The 27175-nt window shown below is 46.5% G+C and overlaps 1 long non-coding RNA gene across 1 annotated transcript in view; it reads left to right on the top strand.

Annotated features, from left to right (window-relative positions):
- The first annotated feature begins 3689 nt into the window (after positions 1-3689).
- The window catches only part of LOC148142421 (uncharacterized), a 48529-nt gene continuing 25043 nt past the window's right edge, over positions 3690-27175 (top strand). The window contains exon 1 of the long non-coding RNA XR_015752093.1: positions 3690-3812. This is a non-coding gene — a long non-coding RNA (uncharacterized LOC148142421). The remainder of the gene's footprint in view (positions 3813-27175) is intronic.

The following is a 27175-nucleotide window of genomic DNA, read 5'->3' as shown; positions in this document are numbered from 1 at the left end:
AGACACAGGCTATCTTAGGCTGCCGGATGAAGTGGAAGTTGCCTCGTGTGACTGAAACAGTGCAGTTTTGGGTGATGGGCCAGACCAGCGCCATGCCCAAGAACAGAGAGTGCATCACACCTGGTATCCAGGTTTTTTCCCATAAATGGGGAGGGAGTGGTGCTCCTAAAAGACCAGTGTCTGCTTCACTTTGTCCGTGCACTCCTCGCTATATTTTATGCACACATCAACCCCTCCGAGCTATATTCCCAGCACCTTTAGGTAATCTGTCCTGCTTGTTTAGGGAATGAAGGATCAGTCAGCTGAGTTCCCACAGAACATGGCCTCACTCTTGCCTCAATTTCCCTTGGTTCCCAAAGCCAGTTGGAACTGATCCCAAATGGTCATGAGTCTGAGCACTGACAGCGGGTCCCAGCAGAAAATGTTGACAAAATCCTTGTACGGGGAGGCGTTGACCTGCAGGCCTCTACTGCCTGGAACAGTTACCCTTCTCAGGATCACATCCATCCTGATGGACTCAGCAAAGGTCTCTATACAACACACAAACACGCCGGTGAAAGTGGGCAGCCCTGCCTCACCCTGGATCTGACGGGGAAGCTTCCAGATCCCACCCGTTTATTGAGACTGCGCGAACGATGTTGTTGTGGAGCAGTCGGATCCAGTTGCTGACTCCGTCCCCAAAGCCAATTTTGGAGAGTGAGTCCCACATGGAGGTGGGTGTGATATTCTGTCAAAAGCCTTCTCCTGGCCCAGGCTAATGAGGCAGGTGTCCACCCCTGACCTGTATGTAGGTGATCATACATCCTTCAGGAGTATAAGGCGCTCAGAGAGATTGTCCTGCCCAGTACAACACAGATTTGGTTGGAATGGATCACCGATCCCAGAGCAGACCAGACTCAGTTGGTGATGACCTTAAGACAGTATTTTATAGTCTACACGCAGCAATGATATTGGCTTCAATTTCTAATTTCCTCCCTCCTCCCCCTTCCGCTTGTGGATGAGCGTGATGATACCTTTCTGATGTATTTGCTCATGGTTCCTGCCAGAAACAAACTGTCATACACCTCGTGCAGGTCCTGGCCAGTCAAATACCACCGAGCCGAATACATCTCGATAGAAAGCATGGTTTTGTGTAGAAGAGGCCATGCCTCGGTTAATGAATTAAGTTGATTGAGGACATGACGAAGATGACTGGTGACAGAAAAGTCGACGATATTGACTTCAGTCTTCCTCATGACAGACTGGTACAAAAGCTTGATATCAGGGGTGAGATGGCAAGATGTATACAGAACTGGGGTAGGAGGAAGACTGAGGGGGCAGTGAATGGATGGTTTAAGGAATGGAGAGTTGTGATTATTGGTGTTCTGCAGGGATCAGTGCTGGGAGCTCTGCTGTTTATGGTCAATTTAGAGGAAATCGTGGTTGGTTATTTTGTAGGTTTGCATATTATTGTGGAATTGCAGATAGTGAAGAAGATTGTCAGAGGATACAGAAGTTCGAGTTTAATCCGGAAAAATGGGAGTTGATCCATTTTCAAAGGTCAAGTGTAGATTTAATAGTGAATAGTAGAACCCTTAGGAGTATTAACATGCAGAGCGATGTGTGTGTGCAAGTTTACAGATCATTGAAGGTGGCAGCTCAGGCCTTTAAGGTCGTGAAAAAGGCCTATGTCATGCTTGCCTTCACTGGAAGGGGCATTGAGGATATGGATTGATGAGTTACGATGGAGCATCATAGAACTTTAGTGAGGCCACACTTGCGATACTGTGTGCAGTTCTGGTCACCAGAAGCATGTGAATGCTTTGGAGCGGGGACAGTAAATGTTTACCCGGATGTTCCCTGGTATGGGGGAAGTTTAGCTGTGAAGAATCGTTGATAGACTGGCGCTGTTCTCAATAGAATGCAGGAGGTTGAGGGAGCTGATCGATGTTTATAAGATTTTTACTGGCGTGGACAGAGTGGACAGTATGAGGCTTTTTTCCCAGGGTTGAAGGGGTACAGGGGCGAGAGGTCCAAGGTGCGAGTGACGAAGGAAGGGAGCAGTTTAAAAGAGATGTGAAAGACACGTTTTTCACAGAAAGGATGCTGAGTGCCTGCAATGTGCTGCCAGAGGAAGTGGTGGAAACAGACACGACAGCAGCTTTCAAGAAACACCTGGACGAATACATGAATAGGAAGGGAAGAGAGGAATAGGAATCCTGTAAGTGAAGACAGTTTTGGAAAGTAAGGACAAAATGACTTGGCGCAGGCTTGGCGGGCCGAACGGCCTGTCACTGTGCTGCGTTGTTCTTCGTTCTCTTCTTCTCTGTGTTCTAAGATCCAAGACCTGAGCAAGCTGCAGCTCCACGAGATTGTTCCCATACATATTCAACAGAGCGTGTGTCAATACCCCTTCCACAGGAGGAGAGAGAGGGGGTGCTATTTGAGATGGTGAAACAGCAGTAATTTCAGTTGCTGGCATTACAGCAAATAATCAAGACTTGACCAGCATTGCAGAGTAGAAAGAAATCATGATTTAGCCACTGCTGCATTCCTCTACATGGGATCTTGCTGTGCATCAATTGTCATCATTGCATCTTTGCTCGCAGTGAGTTTTGTCATCAGCCAACTCCTCATTTTGGAAAGGTTTCAAAAAGGTCTGACCTGAAAAACAACTTCCGGCTGACATGTTTAATGCTTAGATGTTGGTGAGAGAGAGAGAGAGAGAGAGAGAGACAATCCCTGGGATCTTGCTGTGCCATCTCTAAAAATATTTTCCCTGTCTTTTAATTGATCCCGTTTCTTTTATCCCAGGGAATTTTATTCGCTTGGAAAATCCAAAGAGAGAGAGAGAGAGTTTGGGCAAGGTGAACTTTGAAAAGAGCATCCTCCAAGAGGAGAACACAATCCTGAGGCCTATTCCACAGGCCGCACTCCGTGGGGCCCCACTTCAGTTGTGTCCCTTTATTTTCCCAAAGACTGGTTTCATCTGTTGGACCCTAGTTTTTTAACAGTCCTCTGGTTAATTGGGTCCTGTCAGGTTATGGGCCTGTCATTTTAAAACAGGTTTGAAGCCTGGGGTTAAAGTAACCAAGGTCTTCAAATTTGACTCAAAGTTGTTAACCCCCAAGTCCCCACCCACAGCGAGTGTCTGACTGACAGAACTTCCCAAAGAGGAAAGTAAAATCCTAAATGTCAAACTGTCTCTTAAAGACTTGTTATAATGTCAGAGTAATAATGTGCGAATCTTTACATTGAGAGTGAGAGAGAGACTTGTAAATGGGAGAGAGGCAGGAGAAAGACAGAGAAGGTGGGTGTGAGGGAGAGACATTTGAGATTGTGAAGTCGCAGTTTTGTCAGTGCCTGTAGTAGCAACAAATATTGAACATTTAAGCAGCCCCCATCAGAAATATCGAGCTGATCTTGCTGCTGACATGTTTCTGCCTGTGAGATCTTGCTGTGCTCTGACAGCCTGCGGCAATGCGATCGAAGCAACGAGCGTTTCAATTAACCAATAGATTAAATGCTGCCCGGTGGGTCTATAATTGAAATCCCTGATCTTTTTTTCCCAATTTGATCGTAATTGGGTTTGCTGAGAAATGTTTTGTGTGAAGGAAAACCTTTTGCTGTGTAATATGTTTGAAAACCAAGCCGCCTTTCCAGTTCCAGTAACCTTTTTCACTCCCACTCTCTCCACACACCCCTTGCAGGAATTGTTATTTGAAACTATGACAGTACAAGAAATCCTTCCCTTGGATAGACCTATGCTCCAGAGGGGAGTGGCGGACATCAGCCTGAGGCCTATTCGACAGGCTGCATCCCATGGGGCCCGTGTGAGTTGTGTCTATTTGTTAGCCTGAGGTTTGATCTCCTCTGGGATGCCCTCGATGTTTAAAGGTCTCTGGTTAACTGAGATTGATTGTGGCTCTGTCATTTTAATGCAAGTTTGAAGCCTGTGGTGAAAATAATCAGGGCCTTGGGATTTGACACAAGCATGTTAAGTGTCTGACACACAGAACTCCAAAAAGAGGAAATTAAAACCCTGAATGTGAAACTCTCCTTAAAAACTTGGTATAATGTCAGAGTAATGTGTGGTGTGTGGGGCAGGATGGACGAGACAAGATAAAGACAGAGTGAAAAAGCACGTGGGAGAAAGAGAGCGTTACAGCTGGCAGTCACACTGACATCAGGAAAATCCCAGAGGGAACCTCAGCAAATATCCCCACGGTCCGGCCAGTTCTTCAAGGCTACTGAGGGGTCATTGTTTAATGTTTTCAAATTGCGCAACTCACCTTCAGAAAGCATAACAATGCTTAAAATGTTTAAAAGGAAAGGAGGAATGATCAAGTTTTTCTGTGCTAGAGTTAACATGACAATATTCACTGAGATCGAACGAAGTTGAAGTTCTGACATTAATGTATCAACAGGACAGGCAACTCTCTTGGAGGGGATTGAGAGACATTGCAAAGTGTCTGACACTCTGGGGTGGAGACAGTAAACACCTCAGGACAATAAATCTGCAGAAGCAGATGTCAAATTAATTCTCATGTTATTTCTCTCTCTGTCGAGAGATAGAGCAGCTCCCTCTGTCTGGTAGAGATTGTCTGTGCTGGGGGGTGTTCCGGGCTTGGGGGGAGAGAGAAAGGGACAGACAGATTGATGTACATGTGTGTGTCGAGAGAGAGGGATAGACAGAGAGAGTATTTGGTATCTGCAGCAACAGTTGACACTGAAACAGCTTCACACAGGAGAAAGGAATTAGATTCACGGGCCGGCTGCTGCTGTAGTGCTGGGCAGGGAACAATGTCAGCTGGGTTATGTTTTTGAGTAAAGTGCACATTATCGCTGATCTTATGAGGGATGGATATGCTTCAGTGGAGAGATCAACATAAAAGTAGTTCTTCAGGTGAAGTGCTCGCTTCTGACTGAAGCATTGGACACAAAACCCTGTTTACCTCATTAAAAAAAGAGCAGAGTTTATTTAATTAAACATACGCACATTGAATTGTTGGATGCTGAATAAAGGTCTCGCCACGACGAGAGTCTGGAAGCATCCACGAGAATGTAGTCATCAAATGGGTCCGAAGCAAAGCGACATGCAAATGGAATCAAATTGAATTTGCACTTTTCATTTACCCCTGTTGACCTAAGAGATGGGTGAATGTGCTGTGGTTCCTTTGGCCATGAGATTGTTTTGCAAGTTGTACTAAATTGGAGGAAGTCAAATTTTGACGGTACTTGCCAAGAACATTTCATAGCTGATTGGCAGCAGATACCGGCAGGTAAAGGAACAGCTAAAAAATGGGAAGCCGTCAAAAATGAGATAATCAGAGTACAGAAGTAAGGTGGAATACAGGGCGGGTAGATGTAAGGTGGAGTAAACATTCACATTAGACACCCTGGACAAAAACCCTCTGAACTGAGATCATGAGATGGGGAATTCATATTTAAACTAAGAGTCAGTGAGCTCTCTGGCTGAGACAGACGAGGCAATATGCAAGCTCAGGGGCAGCAGTCTGGAACAGGGGTAAGATAAAGGAAGGCCCCCACAAATGCCTCAGATAAAAGACAGAGAGCAGCAAGTGAGGGCTGCAGAAGCTGGCGATCTGAGTGGAAAAGTGTGGCGCTGGAAAAGCACAGCAAGTCAGGCAACATCCGAGAAGCAGAAGAGTCAGCATTTCGGCCATCCGCCCATCATCAGGATTCTGGGACGGGGGGAAGGGAACTGAAAGATAAACTGGGGGTTAGTTGGTGGTGGGGCTGGGGGGAAGAGAGCTGGGAAGGTGATGGGTAAATGCAGGTCGGGAGAGTGTGATAGGTCGGAGGGGAGTGTGGAGCAGATTGTTGGGAAGGAAGATGGACAGACATGACATGTCACGTGAGTGTTGCTGAATTGGAGGTTTGTTTCTGGGATGAGGTGGGGGTAGGGGAGATAGGAAACTGGTGAAGTCGATGTTAATTTCGCGTGTTCGGAGGGTCCCAAGGTCGAAGATGAGGCGTTCCTCCTTCAGGCATCGGGTGGATTGGAATTGGCAGTGGTGGTGCCCCAGGTCTTGCATGTCTTTGGGACTGTCAGAGTGGGGTTGAAGTGTTCAACCACTGGGTTGTCGGGTTTGTTTGGTGCCTGTGTCCCAGAGATGTTTCCTGAAACAATCCACAAGACGGTGTCCTGTCTCCAAATGTAGAAGAGACCATTTCGTGTGCAACCGACACAATAGATGAGGTGTTAGGATGTACAGAGAAATATCTGCCAGATGTGGAAGGATCCTTGGGGTCTTTGTCAGAGGAAATGGGGGAGGTGTGGATGCAGGTTTTACACAGCTTGCTGCGATAACGGAAGGTATCGAAGTAGAGGGTGGTTTGGTGAGGTGTGTGGAACTAACCAGGCAATTACTTTTGGAATACTCTCTGTGGACAGCTTCCACATTCACTCCGTGACTCCCTGGTGAGGTCCACGCCCCTCCACCAACCGACCCGTCACTCCCTGCACCTTCACCTGCCACCGCATGAAGTGTAAAACCTGCATTCAAACACCTTCTTGCTCACCCCTGTCCAAGGCCGCAAAGGATCCTTCCACATCTGGCAACGATTTTTTTGTGCATTCAAACACCCCATCTACTGTGCCTTTTGCTCTTGGTGGTGTCTCCTCCACATTGGGGATACCGGACGACAACCGATTCGGGACAGGCAATATGGCTTTGAGCATTCGAATTCGTGTCTGAATGACTTGATGTTTTGAAGAGGTTTGATGAGAAGGCGTTTGGTATGCATTTCATCATTGGACAGAATATTAAGCACAGGAGTTGGGAGAGTATATTGCAACTGTACAGGACATTGGTTAGGCCGCTCTTGGCATATTATGTGCAATTCTGGTCTCCCTTCTATTGGAAGGATGTTCAGAAACTTGAAAGGGTTCAGAACAGATTTACTAGCATGGTGCCAGGGTTGGAAGATTTGAGCGACAGGGAGACGCTGAATAGTCTGCTGCTGTTTTCACTGGTGTGTCAGAGGCTGAGGGGTGACCGTGTAGAATTTTATAAAATCATGATGAGAATGAATAGGATAAATAGACAAGGTATTTTCCCTGGGGTGGGGGAGCCCAGAACGAGAGGGGTAGGTTTACGGTGAGAGGAGAAAGATATAAAAGTGACAGAAGGGGCAACTTATTGCTCGCAGAGGGTGGTGTGTGTATGGAATGAGCGGCCAGAGTAAGTGGTGGATGCTGTTAAATTACAGCATTTGAAAGGCATCTGGATGAGTACATGAATAGGAGTGGTTTGGAGGGATATGGGCCGGATGCTGGCAGGAGGGACTCGATTGGGTTGGGATATTTGGCCGGGATGGACGGGTTAGACTGAAGAGTCTGTTTCCATGCTGTACATCTCTATGACTCTATGAAAGCAGAGTGGTGGACGTGATCTGTATGGACTTCAGTGAGACACTTGAAAAGGTTCCTCATGGTAAATTGTTTAGCAAATTAAGACCATGTGGAATATCGGGAGACCTAGCCATTTCACTGTAGAATTGGCTCAAAGGGAGAAGACAGAGGGTTTTGGTGGATGGTTCTTTTTCTGTGTGGATGACTATGACCAGCGGTGTCGCACAAGGATTGGTGCTAGGTCCACAGTGTTTTGTCAGTTACATAAATGACTTGGATGTGAATATAAGAGGCATAGTTTCTAACTGGAAGATGGTAATAAAGTTGGAGGTGCAGTCGACAGCGAAGAAGCTAACCTCAGTGTACAACAGGATCTTGATCAGATGGGCCACTGAGCTGAGGAATGGCAGATGGATTTTAATTTACATAAATGCGAAGTGCTGCATTTTGGGAGGGCAAATTAGGGCAGGACTTGTACACTTTATGGAGTGGTCCTATGGTGTGTTGCTGAACAAAGGGAGTTTGGAGTACAGGTTCATAGTTACTTCATAGTGGAGTTGCAGGTAGACAGGATAGTGAAGAAGGCATTTGGTATGCTTTCCTGTCTTGGTCAGAACATTGAGAATAGGAGTTGGAAGGTAATGTTTTGGCTGCGCAGGACATTGGTTAGGCCACGTTTAGAATGCTGTGTTCACTTCTGATCTTCCTGATGTAAGAACGATGCTGTGAAATTTGAAAGTGTTCTGAGAAGAATTATAAGGATGTTGCCAATGTTGGAGGGTTTGAGCTGTAGGGAGAGGCTGAATTGACTGGGGCTATTTCCCCTGGAGCATCGGAGGCTGAGGGGTAACCTTACAGAAGATTTTTAAAATTAAGAAAGGCATGGAGAGGGTGAAGAGCTGTGGACTTTTCCCCTGTGTGGGGGATTCCAGAACTGGAGGGCATAGGTTTAAGGAGAGGTGAAAGATTTGGAAGAGATCTAATCGACAAAATGTTCACGCAGATTCTGGTGTGTGTATGAAATGCGCTGCCAGGGGAATTGGTGGATGCGTGAACTGTTACTTTTAAAAGGCAGCAGGATGGATATTTCAATTGGAAGAGTTTGGAAGGAAATGGGGGAAATGCGAGCAAATGGAACAGGATTAATTTAGGATATTTGGTCTTAATAGACGAGTGGGACCGAAGGGTACTGATCAGCCCCATGATTCTGTGACACTATTTGGAATGTTGCATGGCAACGTGGCCAGTCGCATCCTTCCCAAAACCGGGAACAGGTAGAATCTCAGTGCGCAGTGACACTTGGTGTTTGTGGACTGAGCGTCTATGCAGAGCTTGATGTAGCTCCATACAAAGGTGGTGGTGGGGGGAACATAAGGTTGAGGGCGATGTTGGGTATATTCGCATTCTACATTCGCTTGGCGCCTTCCCCATCCATTGTGCCGTCGCCACGTTGTGGCCACTTCTGAAAACCCAAAACTTGATCCTGCACCAATTCACACGCAGCCGCCCTCACACGCTCCTGAACACTTTCCCCAATCCGAAACACTCCACCCCACCCCACCCCCACCCAGAGGACTACCGTTGTAATGATAATAAGAATACATCCTGCAGTTAGAAACCAGAGGCTTTCGAGTTTGAGACACTGTTACCGCCACCTTTGTGTGGCACTGTATCTGTCTCTCTGTTCCTGTCTCTGTTTCTCTTTCCCTGACCCCCACACCCTACCTCTCTCTTTAGTGGGTGTTAGTGGTTCGTTCTGGAGGCTTATAAACAGCGGTGTCCCACAAGGATCGGTGCTGGGTCCACTGTGTTTTCTCAGTTACATAAATTGTAACATAGGATGTGAACATAGGAGGCACAGTACCTAAGTGGCAGATTTCACTAAAATTGGAGGTGCAGTGGAGAGCGAAGAAGCTTCCCTAGAGTTAGGGGGGTATGTTTGAAATGCAAGCAAATGGGACTGTATTAATTGAGAATACTTGGTCTTAATGGTGAGTTGGACCTAAGGGTCAGTTTCCGTGCTGAACACCCACATGACTCTGTGACTCTATTTGAAGCGTTGCAAGGCAACGAGGTCAATCCCATCCTTCCCAGCATCGGGGACAGGTAGAACCATCACTACGGAGTGACACTTGGTATTTGTGTGCACACAGCTTGATGCAGCCGCAAACAAAGGAGCCATCAGGGTGAGGGCGGTGTTGGGTATGTTCATTCACCCCCCCCCCGCCCACCTAATCTACAGTTTTGCACTTGGACTCCCTGTTGACACAGGCTATCTTAGGCTGCCAGATGAAGTGGAAGTTGCCTCGGGTGACTGAAACAGTGCAGTTTTGGGGGATGGGCCAGATCAGCGCCATGCCCAATAACAGAGAGTGCATCACACCTGGTAACCAGGATTTTACCCATAAATGGGGAGGGAGTGGTGCTCCTAAAAGAACAGTGTCTGCTTCACTTTGGCCGTGCACTCCTCGCTAGATTTTATGTACACCTCAGCCCCTCTGAGCTATATTCCCAGCACCTTTACGTAATCTGTCCTGACTGTTTAGTGAATGAAGTATCAGTCAGCCTAGTTCCCACAGAACATGGCCTCACTCTTGCCTCAATTTCCCTTGGTTCCCAAAGCTAGTTGGAACTGATCCCAGATGGTCATGAGTCTGAGCACTGACAGCGGGTCCCAGCAGAAAACGGCAACAAAATCCGTGTCCAGGGACGCGTTGACCTGTAGGCCTCTACTGCGTGGAATAATCTCCCTTGTCAGGGTCACATCCATCCTGATGGACTCAGCAAAGGGCTCCATACAACACACAAACAAGGCCGGTGAAAGTTGGCAGCCCTGCCTATCCCTGGATCTGACGGAGATGCTTCCAGATCCCACCCGTTTATTGCGACTGCGCGAACAATGTTGTTGAGGAGCAGTCGGATCCAATTGCAGACTCCCTCCCCAAAGTCAATTTTGGAGAGTAGGTCCCACATGGAGGTGTGTGTGATATTCTGTCAAAAACCTTCTCCTGGCCCAGGCTAATGAGGCAGGTGTCCACCCCCCTGACCTGTATGTAGGTGATCGTATCCCTCAGGAGCATAAGACTCTCAGAGAGATTGTCCTGCCCAGTACAACACAGGTTTGGTTGGAATGGGTCACCGACCCCAGAGAAGACCTGACTCCGTTGGTGATGACCTTACGACAGTATTTTGTAGTCTACGTGCAGCAATAATATTGTCTCCAATTTCTAATTTTCTCCCACCAACCCCTTCCGCTTGTGGATGAGCGTGATGAAAACTTTCCTTGTGGATTTGCTCATGGATCCAGCCAGAAACAAACTGTCATACATCTACTGCAGGTCCTGGCCAGTCAGATCCCACCGAGTCGAATACAGCTCGATAGAAAACATGGTTTTGTGTCGAAGAGGCCATGCCTCAGTTAATGAATTCTGTTTATTGAGGACATGACAATGATGATTGGTGAGACAAAAGTGGACGATATTGACTTCAGTACTCCTCATGACAGATTGGAACAAAAGCTTGCTATCAGGGGTGAGATGGCGAGATGTATACAGAACTGGAGTAGTAGGAAGACAGAGTGGGCAGTGAATGGATGGTTGAAGAGAGGAGAGTTGTGAATATTGGTGTTCTGCATGGATCAGTGCTGGTAGCTCTGCTGTTTATAGTCGAATTGGAGGAAAACGTTGTTGTTTATTTAATAGGTTTGCATATTATACAAATGTTGGTGGAATTTCAGGTGGTGAGTAAAATTGTCAGAGGATACATCAGGATATAGATCATTGAGAGACATGGGCCGAAAAAAATGCCAGTTGGAGTTTAATCCGGACAAATGGGAGGTAATCCATTTTCAAAGGTAAAATGTAGATTTAATAATGAATGTTGGAACCCTTAGGAGTATAAACATGCAGAGCGCTGTGGGTGTGCAGGTTTACAGATCATTGAAAGTGGCAGCTCAGGTTTTTGAGGTTGTGAAAAAGGCCTATGGCATGCTTGCCTTCACTGGAAGGGACATTGAGGATATGGATAGATGAGTTACGCTGGAGCATCATAGAACTTAAATGTGGCCACACTTGCGATACTGTGTGCAGTTCTGGTCACCAGAAGGACGTGGATGCTTTGGAGAGGGTACAGAAAATGTTAACCCGGATGTTGCCTGGGATGGGGAAGTTTAGCTGTCAAGAAAGGTTGGACAGACTGGGGCTGTTCACAATAGAATGCAGGAGGTTGAGGGAGCTGATCGAGGTTTATAAGATTTTTACTGGCGTGGACAGAGTGGACAGTATGAGGCGTTTTTCCTGGGTTGAAGGGGTACAGGGGCCACAGGTTCAAGTGGCGAGTGACGGAGGAAGGGAGCAGTTTAAAAGAGATGTGAAAGGCACGTTTTACACAGAAAGGCTGCTGAGTGCCTGCAATATGCTGCCAGAGGAAGTGGTGGAAACAGACACGATAGCAGCTTTCAAGAAACACCTGGACGAATACATGAATAGGAAGGGAAGAGAGGAATAGGAATCCTGTAAGTGAAGACAGTTTTCGAAAGTAAGGACAAAATGATTTGTCACAGGCTTGGCCGGCCGAACGGCCTGTCGCTGTGCTGCGTTGTTCTTAGTTCTCTTCCTCTCTGTGTTCTGAGATCCAAGACGTGAGCAAGCTGCAGCTCCACGAGTTTGTTCCCACACCCTTTCCACAGAGCGAGTGTCAATACCCCTTCCACAGGAGGAGAGAGAGGGAGAGCTATTTGAGACTGTGAAACAGCAGTAATTTTAGTTTCTGGCATTACAGCAAATAATCAACACTTGACCAGCATTGCAGAGTAGAAAGGAATCATGAATTAGCTACTGATACATTTCTCTATATGGGATCGTGCTGTGTATCAATTGTCATCATGCCATCTTTGCACACAGTGAGTTTTCTCATCAGCTTACTCCTCATTTTGGAAAGTTTTCCAAAAGATCTGGCCTGAAAATCAACTTCTGGCTGATATGTTTAATATTTAGATGTTGGTGAGAGAGACAATCCCTGGGATCTTGCTGTGCCATCTCTAAAAATATTTTCCCTGTCTTTTAATTGATCCCGTTTCTTTTATCCCAGGGAATTATTATTCATTTGGAAAATCCAAACAGAGAGAGAGAGAGTTTGGGCAAGGTGAACTTTAAAAAGAGCATCCTTTCAGAAGAGAACACAGTCCTGAGGCTTATTCCACAGGCCGCACTCCATGCGTCCCACTTCAGTTGTGTCCCTTTATTTCCCCAAAGACTGGTTTCATCTTTTTGGACCCTAGTTTTTTAGCAATCCTCTGGTTAATTGGGTCCTGTCAGATTATGGGCCTGTCATTTTAAAACAGGTTTGAAGCCTGGGGTTAAAGTAACCAGGTCTTCAGATTTGACACAAAGTTGTTAAACTCCTCGTCCTCAAACGCAGCGAGTGTCTGACTGACAGAACTTCCCAAAGAGGAAGTAAAATCCTAAATGTCAAACTGTCTCTTAAAGACTTGTTGTAATGTCAGAGTAATAATGTGTGCATCTTTACATTGAGAGTGAGAGAGAGACTTGTAAATGGGAGAGAGGCAGTAGAAAGACAGACAGGTTGGGTGTGAGGGAGAGACATTTGAGACTGTGAAGTAGCAGATTTGTCAGTGCCTGTAGTTGCAACAAATGTTGAACATTTAAGCAGCCCCCATCAGAAATATCGAGCTGATCTTGCTGCTGACATGTTGCTGCCTGTGAGATCTTGCTGTGCTCTGACAGCCTGCGGCCATGCGATCGAAGAAACGAGCGTTTCAATTAACCAGTAGCTTGGTTGATTCTGCAAAACTTGATTCTGCACCAATTCACACCCAGGCGCCCTCACACGCTCCTGAACACTTTGCCCAATTCGAAACACTCCACCCCACCCCACCCCCACCCAGAGGAGAGCACACAGCTTGATGCAGCCGCACACAAAGGGGCCATCAGGGTGAGAGCAGTGTTGGGTATGTTCATTCCCCTCCTAAACGACGGTTTTGTATTTGGACTCCCTGCAGACACAGTCTATCTTAGGCTGCCAGATGAAGTGGAAGTTGCCTCGGGTGACTGAAACAGTGCAGTTTTGGGGGATGGGCCAGATCAGCGCCAAGTCCAAGAACAGAGAGTGCATCACACCTGGTAACCAGGTTTTTACCAATAAATGGGGAGGGAGTGGTGCTTCTAAAAGACCAGTGTCTGCTTCACTTTGGCCGTGCACTCCTTGCTAGATTTCATGCACACATCAACCCCTCTGAGCCATATTCCCAGCACCTTTGGGCAATGTGTCCTGACTGTTTAGGGAATGAAGGATCAGTCAGCCGAGTTCCCACAGAACATGGGCTCACTCTTGCCTCAATTTCCCTTGGTTTCCAAAGCCAGTTGGAATTGATCCCAGATGGTCATAAGTCTGTGCACTGACAGCGGGTCCCAGCAGAAAACAGTGACACAACGTTGTTCGGGGAGGCGTTGACCTGCAGGCCTCTACTGCCTGGAATAGTCTCCCTTGTCAGGGTCACATCCATCCTGATGGACTCAGCAGGGCTCTATACAATACACAAACAAGGCCGGTGAAAGTGGGCAGCCCTGCCTAACTCTGATCTGACGGGGAGGCTTCCAGATCCCACCCGTTTATTGAGTCTGCGCGAACGATGTTGTTGAGGAGCAGTCTGATGCAATTGCAGACTCCCTCCCCAAAGCCAATTTTGGAGAGTAGGTCCCACATGGAGGTGTGTGTGATATTCTGTCAAAAGCCTTCTCCTGGCCCAGGCTAATGAGGCAGGTGTCCACCCCCCTGACCTGTATGTCGGTGATCGTATCCCTCAGGAGCATAAGACTCTCAGAGAGATTGTCCTGCCCAGTACAACACAGGTTTGGTTGGAATGGATCACCGATCCCAGAGAAGTCCTGACCCAGTTGGTGATGGCCTTAAGACAATATTTTGTCGTCTACATGCAGCAATGATATTGGCTCCAATTTCTAATTTCCGCCCTCCTCCCCCTTCGGCTTGTGGATGAGCGTGATGAATACTTTCCTGATGGATTTGCTCATGGCTCCTGCCAGAAACAAACTGTCATACATCTCCTGCAGGTCCTGGCCAGTCAAGTCCCACCGTGTCGAATACAGCTCGATAGAAAACATGGTTTTGTGTCGAAAAGGCCATGCCTCAGTTAATGAATTCAGTTTATTGAGGACATGACAAAGATGGACGATATTGACAAAAGTGGACGATATTGACTTCAGTCCTCCTCATGACAGACTGGTACAAAAGCTTGCTATCAGGGATGAGATGGCAAGATGTATAAAGAACTGGAGTATTAGGAAGACAGAGTGGGCAGTGAATGGACGGTTTAAGGAACCATTCATTTACTGTGATTATTGGTGTTCTGCAGGGATCAGTGCTGGGAGCTCTGCTGTTTATGGTCGATTTGGAGGAAAACGTGGTTGGTTATTTAATAGGTTTGCATATTATACAAATATTGGTGGAATTGCAGATAGTGAGGAAGATTGTCAGAGGATACAGCAGGATATAGATTACTTGGAGACATGGGCCGAAAAAAACGCCAGTTGGAGTTTAATCCGGACAAATGTGAGGTAATCCATTTTCAAAGGTCAAGTGTAGATTTAATATTGAATGGTAGAACCCTTAGGAGTATTAACATGCAGAGCGATGTGGGAGTGCAGGTTTACTGATCATTGAATGTGGCAGCTCAGGCTTTTAAGGTAGTCAAAAAGGCCTATGGCATGCTTGCCTTCACTGCAAGGGGCATTGAGGATATGGATAGATGAGTTACGCTGTAGCATCTTAGAACTTTAATGAGGCCACACTTGCGATACTGTGTGCAGTTCTGGTCATCGGAAGGATGTGGATCCTTGGAGAGGGTACAGAAAATGATTACCCGGATGTTGCCTGGTATGGGGGAAGTTTCGCTGTGAAGAAAGGTTGGATAGACTGTGGCTGTTCTCAATAGAATGCAGGAGGTTGAGGGAGCTGATCGAGGTTTATAAGATTGTTAATGGCGTGGACAGAGTGGACAGTATGAGGCTTTTTCCCAGGGTTGAAGGGGGACAGAGGCCACAGGTTCAAGGTGCGAGTGACGGAGGAAGCGAGCAGTTTAAAAGAGATGTGAGAGACACCTTTTTCACAGAAAGGCTGCTGAGTGCCTGCAATATGCTGCCAGAGGAAGTGGTGGAAACAGACACGATAGCAGCTTTCAAGAAACACCTGGACGAATACATGAATAGGAAGGGAAGAGAGGAATAGGAATCCTGTAATTGAAGACAGTTTTAGAAAGTAAGGACAAAATGACTTGGCACAGGCTTGGAGGGCCGAACGGCCTGTTACTGTGCTGCGTTGTTCTTAGTTCTCTTAGAACATAGAACAGAGAAAAATACAGCGCAGTACAGGCCCTTTGGCCCTCGATGTTGCGCCGATCCAAGCCCACCTAACCTACACTAGCCCACTATCCTCCATATGCCTATCCAATGCCCGTTTAAATGCCCATAAAGAGGGAGAGTCTACCACTGCTACTGGCAGGGTATTCCATGAACTCACGACTCGCTGAGTAAATAATCTACCCCTAACATCTGTCCTATACCTACCACCCCTTAATTTAAAGCTATGCCCCCTTGTAATAGCTGACTCCATACATGGAAAAAGGTTCTCATGGTCAACCCTATCGAAACCCCTAATCATCTTGTACACCTCTATCAAGTCACCCCAAACCTTCTTTTCTCCAATGAAAACGGCCCCAAGTGCCTCAGCCTTTCCTCATACGATCTTCCTACCATACCAGGCAACATCCTCTGCACCCGTTCCAGTGACTCCACATCCTTCCAATAGTATGACGACCAAACCCGCACACAATACTCCAGATGCGGCCGCACCAGAGTCTTATACAACTGCAACATGACCTCAGGACTCCGGAACTCAATTCCTCTACCAATAAAAGCCAGTGCGCCATATGCCTTCTTCACCGCACTATTTACCTGGGTGGCAACTTTCAAAGGTCTGTGTACATGGACACCAAGATCCCTCTGCTCATCCACACTACCAAGTATCCGACCATGAGCCCAGTACCCCATCTTCTTGTTACTCTTACCAATGTGAATTACTTCACACTTACCGACATTGAACTCCATTTGCCACCTTTCTGCCCAGCTCTGCAGCTTATCTTTATCCCGCTGTAACCTGACACATCCTTCCTCACTTCAACAACTCCACCGACTTTCGTATCATCCACAAACTTGCTCACCCAACCTTCTAGCCCCTCCTCTAGGTCATTTATAAAAATGACAAACAGCAATGATCGCAAAACAGATCCTTGCGGAACACCGCTAGTAACTGCACTCCAAGATGAACCTTTAACATCAACTACTACCCTCTGTCTTCTTCCAGCCAGCCAATTCCTAATCCAAACCTCCAACTCACCCTCAATGCCATACCTCCGTGTTTTTTGCAGTAGTGTACCTGGGGAACCTTAACAAACGTCTTACTAAAATCCAAATGCACCACATCTACCGCTTTAGCCTCGTCTACCTCCTTAGTCACCTTCTCAAAGAATTCAATAAGGTTTGTGAGGCACGACCTGCCCTTCACAAAACCATGCTGACTATCCTTGATCACATTATTCCTATCCAGATGTTCATAAATGCTATCCCTTACAATTCTCTCTAAGACTTTGCCCACAACAGAAGTGAGACTCGCTGGCCTATAGTTACTAGGGTTATCCCTACTCCCTTTCTTGAACAAGGGAACCACATTTGCTATCCTCCAGTCGTCTGGCACTATTCCTGTAGACAACGAGGACATAAAAATCAAGGTCAATGGCTCTGCAATCTCCTCCCTTGCTTCCCAGAGAATCCTAGGATAAATGCCATCAGGCCCAGGGGACTTATCTATTTTCACCCTTTCCAGAATTTCCAACACCTCTTCCCTACATACCTCAAAGCCGTCCATTCTAATTAATTGTGGGTCAGTATTCATATCGGCAATAATGTCCTGTTCCTGAGTGATTACTGACGAAAAGTATTCTTCTTCTCTGTGTTCTACGATCCAAGACGTGAGCAAACTGCAGCTCCACGAGCTTGTTCCCATACCCTTTCCACAGAGCGAGTGTCAATACCCCTTCCACAGGAGGAGAGAGAGGGAGAGCTATATGAGATTGTGAAACAGTACTAATTTTAGTTTGTGGCATTACAGCAAATAATCAAGACTTGACCAGCATTGCAGAGTAGAAAGAAATCATGATTTAGCTACTGCTACATTGCTCTATATGGGATCTTGCTGTGCATCAATTGTCGTCATGCCATCTTTGTACGCAGTGAATCTTCTCATCAGCTTACTCCTCATTTTGGAAAGGTTTCAAAAAGGTCTGACCTGAAAATCAACTTCTGGCTGACATGTTTAATGCTTAGATGTTGCTGAGAGAGAGACAATCCCTGGGATCTTGCTCTGCCATCTCTAAAAAAAAAACTGTCATTTAATTGATCCCGTTTCTTTTATCCCAGGGAATTATTATTCGCTTGGAAAATCCAAAGAGAGAGAGAGAGACAGTTTGGGAAAGGTGAACATTGAAAAGAGCTTTCTCCAAGAGGAGAACACAATCCTGAGGCCTATTCCACAGGCCGCACTCCGTGGGGCCCCACTTCAGTTGTGTCCCTTTATTTTTTTTTCAAAGACTGGTTTCATCTGTTGAACCCTAGTTTTTTTAACAATCCTCTGTTTAACCGGGTCCTGTCAGATTATGGGCCTGTCATTTTAAAACAGGCTTGAAGCCTGGGGTTAAAGTACCCAAGGTCTTCAGATTTGACACAAAGTTGTTAACCCCCACGTCCCCACCCACGGCGAGTGTCTGAGAGACAGAACTTCCCAAAGAGGAAAGTAAAATCCTAAATGTCAAGCTGTCTCTTAAACACTTGTTATAATGTCAGAGTAATAATGTGTGAATGTTCACATTGAGAGTGAGAGAGAGACTTGTAAATGAGAGAGAGGCAGGAGAAAGACAGAGAAGGTGGGTGGGAGGGAGAGACATTTGAGATTGTGTAGTAGCAGTTATGTAAGTGCCTGTAGTTGCAACAAATATTGAACATTTAAGCAGCCCCCATCAGAAATATCGAGCTGATCTTGCTGCTGACATGTTGCTGCCTGTGAGATCTTGCTGTGCTCTGACAGCCTGCGGCAATGAGATCGAAGAAACGAGCGTTTCAATAAACCAATAGCTTTAATGCTGCCTGGTGGGTCTGTAATTATAATCTCTGAACTTGTTTTTCCCAATTTGATCGTGCTTGGGTTTGCTGAGGATTGTTTTGTGTGAAGGAAAACCACTTGCTGTCTAATTTGTTTGAAAACCAAGCCGCCTTTCCAGTTCCAATAACCTTTTTCGCTCCCACTCTCTCCACCCATTCCTTGCAGGAATTGCTATTTTGAAACTATGACAGGACTAGAAATCCTTCCCTTGGATAGAAGCTTCCTCCAGAGGGAAATGTCGGACATCAGCCTGAGGCCTATTCGACAGGCCGCACCCCATGGGGTCCGTGTAAGTTGTGTCTATTTGTTAGCCTGAGGTTTGATTTCCCCTGGGATGCCCTCGATTTTAAAGGTCTCTGGTTAACTGAGATTGATTGTGGCTCTGTCATTTTAATGCAAGTTTGAAGCCTGTGGTGAAAATAAACAGGGCCTTGGGATTTGACACGAGCATGTTCTGTGTCTGACACACAGAACTGCAAAAAGAGGAAATTAAAATCCTGAATGTGAAACTCTCCTGAAAAACTTGGCATAATGTCAGAATAACGTGTGGTGTGTGGGCAGCATGGACGAGACAGGATAAAGACAGAGAGAGAGAGAGAGAGAGAGAGCGGGAGAGAGAGAGAGATGTAGCTGGCAGTCACACTGACGTCAGGAAAATCCCAAGAGGGAACCTCAGCAAATATCCCCACGGTCCGACCAGTTCTTCGAGGCTACTGAGGTGTCATTGTTTACTGTTTTCAAACTGCACAGCTAACCATTAGAAAGCATAAAAATGTTTAAATGTTTAAAAGGAAAGAAGGAATGATCAAGCTTTCCTGTGCTAGAGTTAACATGACAATGTTCACGGAGATCCAACGAAGTTTAATCCTGACATTAACATCTCAACATGACAGGCAGCTCTCTGGGAGAGGGTTGAGAGACATTGCAATGTGTCTGACACTCTGGGGTGGAGACAGTAAACCCCTCATGGAGAATAAATCTGCAGAATAATATGTCAAATTAATTCTCATGTTATTTCTCTCTCTGTCGAGAGAGAGAAGCTCCCTCTGCCTGGTAGAGATTGTCTGTGCTGGGGGTGTGTGCCCGGGTGGGGGTGGGACAGAGAGGGACAGATAGATTGATGTACATGTGTGTGGAGAGAGAGAGGGATACACAGAGAGAGACTTTTGAGATTATTTGGTATCTGCAGCAACAGTTGACACTGAAACAGCTTACCACAGGAGAAAGGAATCAGATTCTCGGGCCGGCTGCTGCGGCAGTGCTGAGCAGGGAACAATGTCAGCTAGGTTGTGTCTTTGAGTAAAGTGCACATTATCGCTGATCTTATGAGGGAAGGATATGTTTCCAGTGGAGAGATCAACATAAAAGTATTTCTTCAGATGAAGTACTCGCTTCTGACAGTAGCATTGGACACAAAACCCTGCTTACCTCATTTAAAACAAGAGCAGAGTTTATTTAATTAAACATACGCACATTGAATTGTTGGATGCTGAATAAATGTCTCGCCACGAGGAGAGTCTGGAAGCATCCACGAGAATGTAGTCATCAAATGGTTCCGAAGCAAAGGACATGCAAATGGAATCAAATTGTATTTGCACTTTGCATTTACCACTGTTGACCTAAGAGATGGGTGAATGTGCTGTGGTTCCTTTGGCCATGAGATTGTTTTGCAAGTTGTACTAAATTGGAGGAAGTCAAATTTTGATGGGTACTTGCCAAGAACATTTAATAGCTGATTGGCAGCAGATACTCGCAGGTAAAGGAACAGCTAAAAAAATGGGAAGCCGTCAAAAATGAGATAATCAGAGTACAGAACTAAGGTGGAATACAGGGCGGGTAGGTGTAAGGTGGAGTAAACATTCACATTAGACACCCTGGACTAAAACCCTCATGAGACGGGGAATTCACATTTAAACTAAGAGTCAGTGAGCTCTCTGGCTGAGACAGACGAGGCAATATGCAAGCTCAGGGACAGCAGTCTGGAACAGGGGTAAGATAAAGGAAGGCCCCCACAAATGCCTCAGATAAAAGACAGTGAGGATCAAGTGAGGGCTGTAGATGCTGGCGATCTGAGTGGAAAAGTGCGGCGCTGGAAAAGCACAGCAGGTCAGGCAACATCCGAGAAGCAGGAGAGTCAGCATTTCGGCCATCAGTCCATCATCAGAAATGTGGGGCGGGGGGAAGGGAGCTGAAAGATAAACTGGGGGGGTTGGTGGTGGGGCTGGGGAAGGTAGCTGGGAAGGTGATGGGTAAATGCAGGTGGGGAGAGGGTGATAGGTCGGAGGGGAGTGCGGAGCAGATTGTTGGGAAGGATGATGGACAGTTAGGACACGTCAAGTGGCCGTTGCTGAGTTGGAGGTTTGGTTCTAGGATGAGGTGCGGATGGGGGAGATGAGGAAACTGGTGAAGTCGATGTTAATTTCGCGAGGTCGGAGGGTCCCAAGGTGGAAGATGAGGCGTTCCTCCTCCAGGCATTGGGTGGCTTGGATTTGGCAGTGGTGTCGTCCCAGCCCTTGCATGCCCTTGGGACTGTCAGAGTGGGGTTGAAGTGTTCAGCCACAGGGTTGTTTGGTGCCTGTGTCCCAGAGTTGTTTCCTGAAACAATCCACAAGACGGTGTCCTGTCTCCAAATGTAGAAGAGACCACTTCGGGTTCAACGGACACAATAGATGAGTTGTTAGGATGCACAGAAATATGTCTGCCAGATGTGGAAGGATCCTTTGGGGCCTTTGTCAGAGGAAAGGGGGGAGGTGTGGATGCAGGTTTTACACAGCTTGCAGCGATAAGGGAAGATGTCGAAGTGGAAGGTGGGTTGGTGAGGTGTGTGGAACTAACCAGGCAATTACTTTTGGAATAATCTCTGTGGACTGCTTCCACATTCACTCCTTGACTCCCTGGTGAGGTCCAGGCCACCGCCCCCCCCCCCCCACCAACCGACCCGTCACTCCCTGCACCTTCACCTGCCACCACATGAAGTGCAAAACTTGCACCCACACCTTCCTGCTCACCCCTGTCCAAGGCCCCAAAGGATCCTTCCACATCTGGCAACGATTGTTTTGTGCATCCAAACACCTCATCTACTGTGTCTTTTGCTCTTGGTGGTGTCTCCTGCACATTGGGGATACAGGACGACAACCGATTCGGGACAGACAATATGGCTTTGTGCATGCGATTTCGTATCTGACTGACTTGATGTTTTGTAGAGGATTGATGAGAAGGCGTTTGGTATGCTTTCCTTCATTGGACAGAGTATTAAGTATAGGAGTGGGGGATCATATTGCAGCTGTACAGGACATTAGTTAGCCCACTCTTGGAATACTTTGTGCAATTCTGGTCTCCCTTCTATTGGATGGATGTTCAGAAACCTGAAAGGGATCAGAAACGTTTTACAAGGATGTTGCCAGGGTTGGAAGATTTGAGCAACAGGGAGAGGCTTAATAAGCTGTGGCTGTTTTCCCTGGAGTGTCAGAGGCTGAGGGGTGACCGCGTAGAATTTTATAAAATGATGAGGAGAATGGATAGGAGAAATAGACAAGGTATTTTCCTTGGTGTGGGGGAGCCCAGAACTGGAGGGGAAAGGTTTAGGCTGAGAGGAGAAAGATATAAAAGTGACCGAAGGGGCAACTTTTTCTCACAGAGGGTGGTGTGTGTTTGGAATGAGCGGCCAGAGTAAGTGGTGGATGCTGTTAAACTTACAGCATTTAAAAGGCATCTGGATGGATACATGAATAGGAGTGGGGGTTTGGAGGGATATGGGCCGGGTGCTGGCAGGGGGAACTAGATTGGGTTGGGATATCTGGTCGGCAGGGACGGGTTGGACCGAAGAGTCTGTTAGCATGCTGTACATCTCTATGACTCTCTGAAAGCAGAGCAGTGGACGGGATCTATATGGACTTCAGTGAGGCACTTGACAAGGTTCCTCATGGTAAACTGTTTAGCAAATTAAGATCATGTTTAATATCGGGAGGACTAGCCATTTCACTGTAGAAGTGTCTCAAAGAGGGTGGATGGTTATTTTTCAGTCTGGAGGCCTATGACCAGCGGTGTCGCAGAAGGATCGGTGCTGGGTCCACTGTGTTCTGTCAGTTACATAAATGACATGGATGTGAATATAAGAGGCATAGTTCCTAACTGGAAGATGGTAATAAAGTTGGAGGTGCAGTCGACAGCGAAGAAGCTAACCTCAGACTACAACAGGATCTTGATCTGATGGGCCACTGGGCTGAGGAGTGGCAGACGGATTTTAATTTAGATAAATGTGAAGTGCTGTAATTTGGGAAGGCAAATTAGGGCAGGACTTGTACACTTTATGGAATGGTCCCGTGGAGTGTTGCTGAACAAAGAGACTTTGGAGTGCAGGTTCATAGTCCTTGCTAATGGAATTGTAGGTAGACAGGATAGTGAAGAAGGCATTTGGTATACTTTCCTGTATTGACCAGAAGGTCATGTTTTGGCTGCACAGGACATTGGTTAGGCCACGTTTAGAATGCTGTTTTCACTTCTGGTCTTCCTGCTGTCGGAACGATGCTGTGAGATTTGAAAGGGTTCTGAAAAGATTTATAAAGATGTTGCCAGTGTTGGAGGGTTTGAGCTGTAGATAGAGGCTGAATCGACTGGGACTATTTCCCCTGGAGCATCGGAGGCTGAGGGGTGACCTTACAGAAATTTATAAATTTATGAGGGGCATGGATAGGATGAAGATGTAAAGACTTTTCCCCTATACTGGAGGGTATAGGTTTAAGGAGAGGGGAAAGAATTGGAAGAGATCTAAGGGGCAAACTATTTACGCAGATGGTGGTGTGTGTATGAAATGCGCTGCCAGAGAAAGTGGTGGATGTGTGTATTGTAACACTTAAAAGGCACCTGGATGGGTATTTCAATAGGAAGAGTTTGGGAGCAAATTAGCGAAATGCGAGCAAATGGAACTGGATTAATTGGGGATATTTGGTCTTAATAGACGAGTGGGACTGAAAGGTATGTTTCTGTACTGAACGGCTCCGTGACTCTGTGACTCTATTTGGTGCGTTTAACCCTCTCTCTCTACACACACGTATAATTCCATTTACCTCTATCTGTATCTCTCTCTCTCTGTCTGCATCTCTCTCTCTCTGTCTCCCGTCACACAGATAATCTCAACCAGAGGAAGCTGCTATATCTGACGACAGGGAGAGAATTTACATGCGTTGAGAATTACTTTGTCATATTCTACTGAAGATTTATTCTCCGTGAGGGGTTCACTGTCTTCACCCCAGTGTGCAGGATACATTGCAATGTCTCTCAGTCCCCTCCCACAAAGCTGTCTGTCCCATTGAGATGTCAGTGTCAGGACATGAACTTCGTTGGATTTCCCTCAACATTGTCATGTTATTTCTAGCACAGGAAAGCTTGATCATTCCCTGTTTCCTTTTCAGGCTTTTTAAAGCTTTGTAATGTATTTCAGTGCAGTTTGAAAATATTAACCATTGACCCCTCAGGAGCCTCGAAGATTCTCTGTCCCTAAATCTACCACCAAACACAAAACTGGCCGAACCGTGGGGATAGCTGCTGAGGTTCCCTCTTGGGATTTTCCTGGAGTCAGTGTAACTCCCAGATATAACTCTCTCTCTCTCTCTATCCCTCTCTCTCTCTGTCTTTATCCGTATCTAGTCCATCCCGGCCCACACATCACATATTACTCTGACATTACACCAAGCCTTTGAGGAGAATTTCACATTCAGGGTTTTAATTTCCTCCTGTGTGTCAGACACTTAACATGGTTGTGTCAAATCCCAAGGCCCTGGTTATTTTAACCTCAGGCTTAAAACTTGCTTTAAAATGGCAGAGCCACATCAATCTCAGTTAACCAGAGACCCTTAAAAATCCAGGGAATCCCAGAGGAAATCAAACCTCGGGGTAACAAATAGACACAACTCACACGGCACCATAGGGTGTAGCCTGTCGAATAGGCCTCAGGCTGATGTCCGCCCCTCCCCTCTCGAGGAAGCTTCTAGCGAAGGGAAGGATTTCATAGTCATACTCATAGTCTCAAAATAGCAATTCCTGCAAAGGGTGCGTGGAGAGAGTGAGAGAGAAAAAGATTATAGGAACTGGAAAAGGGGGGGAGGGGTGGTGATTTTCAAACAAATTACACAGCAAGATGTCATTCCTTCACATAGAAAACCCCTCAGCAAACCCAAGTATGATCAAATTGGGAGAAAAGTTTGGGGATTTCAATCCAAGAACCATCGGGCAGCCTTAAAAGGTTTAGTTTATCAAAACAGTATCAGAGCACAGCAGGATCTCACAGGCAGCAACATGTTATCAGCAAGATTAGCTCGATATTTCTGAGAGGGGCTGCTTAAAAGTTCAATATTTGTTGCAACTACACGCACTGACATAACTGTTATTTCACAATTTCAAATGCCTCTCCCTCCTTCCCTCTCTCTCTTTCTCCTTCCTCTCTCTCGTTCAGAAGTCTCTTTCTCACTTCCACTGTCAATTTGAACATTCACACATCATTACTTTAGAAAAAGTCTTTAAGAGACAGTTTGAAATTTAGGGTTTTAATTTCCTCTTTGGGAAGTTCTGTCTCTCAGACACCCGCTGCGGGTGGGGACATGGGGGTTAACAAGTTTGTGTCAAATCCGAAGACCTTGGTTACTTTAACCCCAGGCTTCAAACCTGTTTTAAAATGACAGGCATCAATCTGACAGGACCCAGGTAACCAGAGGCCTGTTAAAAAAACAGGGTCCAGCAGATTAAACCAGTCTTTGGGGAATAAAAAGACACAACTGAGGTGGGGTCCCACAGAGTGCGGCCTGTGGAATAGGCCTCAGGACTGTGTGCCAAACTTGCAGGATGCTCTTGTTCAAAGTTCACCTTTTCCCAAACTATCTCTCTCTCTTTGGATGTTCCAAGCGAATAATAATTCCCTGGGATAAAAGAGACAGGGTCAATTAAAGGACGGAGAAAAAAAACGCTCAGAGAGATGACACAAGAAGATTCCATGCGAATTCCTCTCCTAGTAACATCCAAAAGTTAAACATGTCAGATGAAAGTTGAATTTTCACACCAGACAATTTTGAATTCTTTACACTATGAAGTTTTAGCTGATGAGAAGACTCACTGCCTCTAAAGGTAGCCTGGTGTCAGTTGATGCACGGCAAGATCCCACATGGAAGCATGTAGCAGTAGCCACATCATCTGATTATTTTCTCCTCTGCAATGCTGATCAAGTGTTAATTATTTGCTCTAATGCCAGAATCTAACATTACTGCTGTTTCACAATCTCAAATAGCTCTCCCTCTCTCTCCTACTGTGGAAGGGATATTGACATTCACACTGTGGACAAATTATGGAGCAAACTCATGGAGCTGCAGATTGCTCAGGCCTTGGATTCGAGAACACAGAACAACACAGCACAGGAACTGGCACTTCCACCCTCCAAGCCTGCGCCAACTCTTTCTGTCATTATTTTCTAAAAGTATCTTCTAAAACTGTTTTTTTTTCCTCCAGACATCGGGTGGCTTGGATTTGGTCGTGGAGGTGGCCGAGTACGTGCATGTCTTTGGCGGAGTGTTGGGGGAATTGATGTGCTCAGCTGCAGGGCGTTGGGGTTGTTTGGTGCGTGTGTCCAAGAGATGTTCACTGAAACATTCCTCAAGTTAGCGTCCTGCGTCCACAATGTAGAGGAGACACCAGCAAGAGCAACAGACAGTAGATGAGGTGGTTGGATGTGCAGGAAAATCTCTGCCAGATGGGAAAGGATCCTTTGGGGCCTTGAACATGGAGGTGTGGCTGCTGGTTTTACACTTTGTTCGGTGACAGGGCAAGGTGCCAGGAGTGGAGGAGGGGATTGGTGGGGACGTGGACCTCACCAGGGAGTCATGGAGAGAATTTGGAAGCAGTCTGCAGTGACTGTTCCCTCCGTGACTCACTGATCTTAAGTCCACACTCCCCTCCAACACATACTCCTCTCCTGGTACCTTCCCCGCCTCCGCAAGAGGTTAAAGCCTGCGCCCACACCTCCCGCTCACGTCCGACCAAGGCCTCAAAGGATCGTTCCACATCCGGCTGAGATTTTTCTGCGCATCCAAACACCTCATCTATTGTGTCCGTTCACCCGATGTGGTTCCTGCGACATTCGGAGAACGGACACCGTCTCGCAGATTGTTTCAGGGTACATCTCTGGGACACAAGCACCAAACAAACCCCACTGACCTGTGGCTGAACACTTCACCTCCCCCTCCCACTCTCCCAAGGACAAACAGGCCGATTCCGCCCATCCCCTCTGGAGGAAAGGTTTGTCCAAGGGAAGGATTTCTTATCCTGTCGTAGCTTCAAAACAGCAATTCCTGAAAGGGGTGGGTGCAGAGAGTGGGAGAGAAAGAGATGATTGGAACTGGAAACGGGAGGAGATTTTCAAACAAATTACACAGCAAGCGGTCATTCTTCATACATAACATCCCTCAGCAAACCCAAGTTCGATCAAATTGTGAAAAAAGTTCGGGAATTTCAATCCCAGATCCATCGGGCAGACTTAAAGCTATGGGTTTATCATAACAGTTGTTGCTTCGATCGCAATGCCACAGA

The sequence above is a fragment of the Chiloscyllium plagiosum genome, unplaced genomic scaffold (assembly GCF_037043375.1).
Source record: "Chiloscyllium plagiosum isolate Xiang-an unplaced genomic scaffold, Cpla_swu_hap1 HiC_scaffold_29, whole genome shotgun sequence".
Classification (NCBI taxonomy): domain Eukaryota; kingdom Metazoa; phylum Chordata; class Chondrichthyes; order Orectolobiformes; family Hemiscylliidae; genus Chiloscyllium; species Chiloscyllium plagiosum.
Note: the sequence above shows the minus strand (reverse complement) of the source record. Positions and strands in the feature narration are given on the sequence as shown.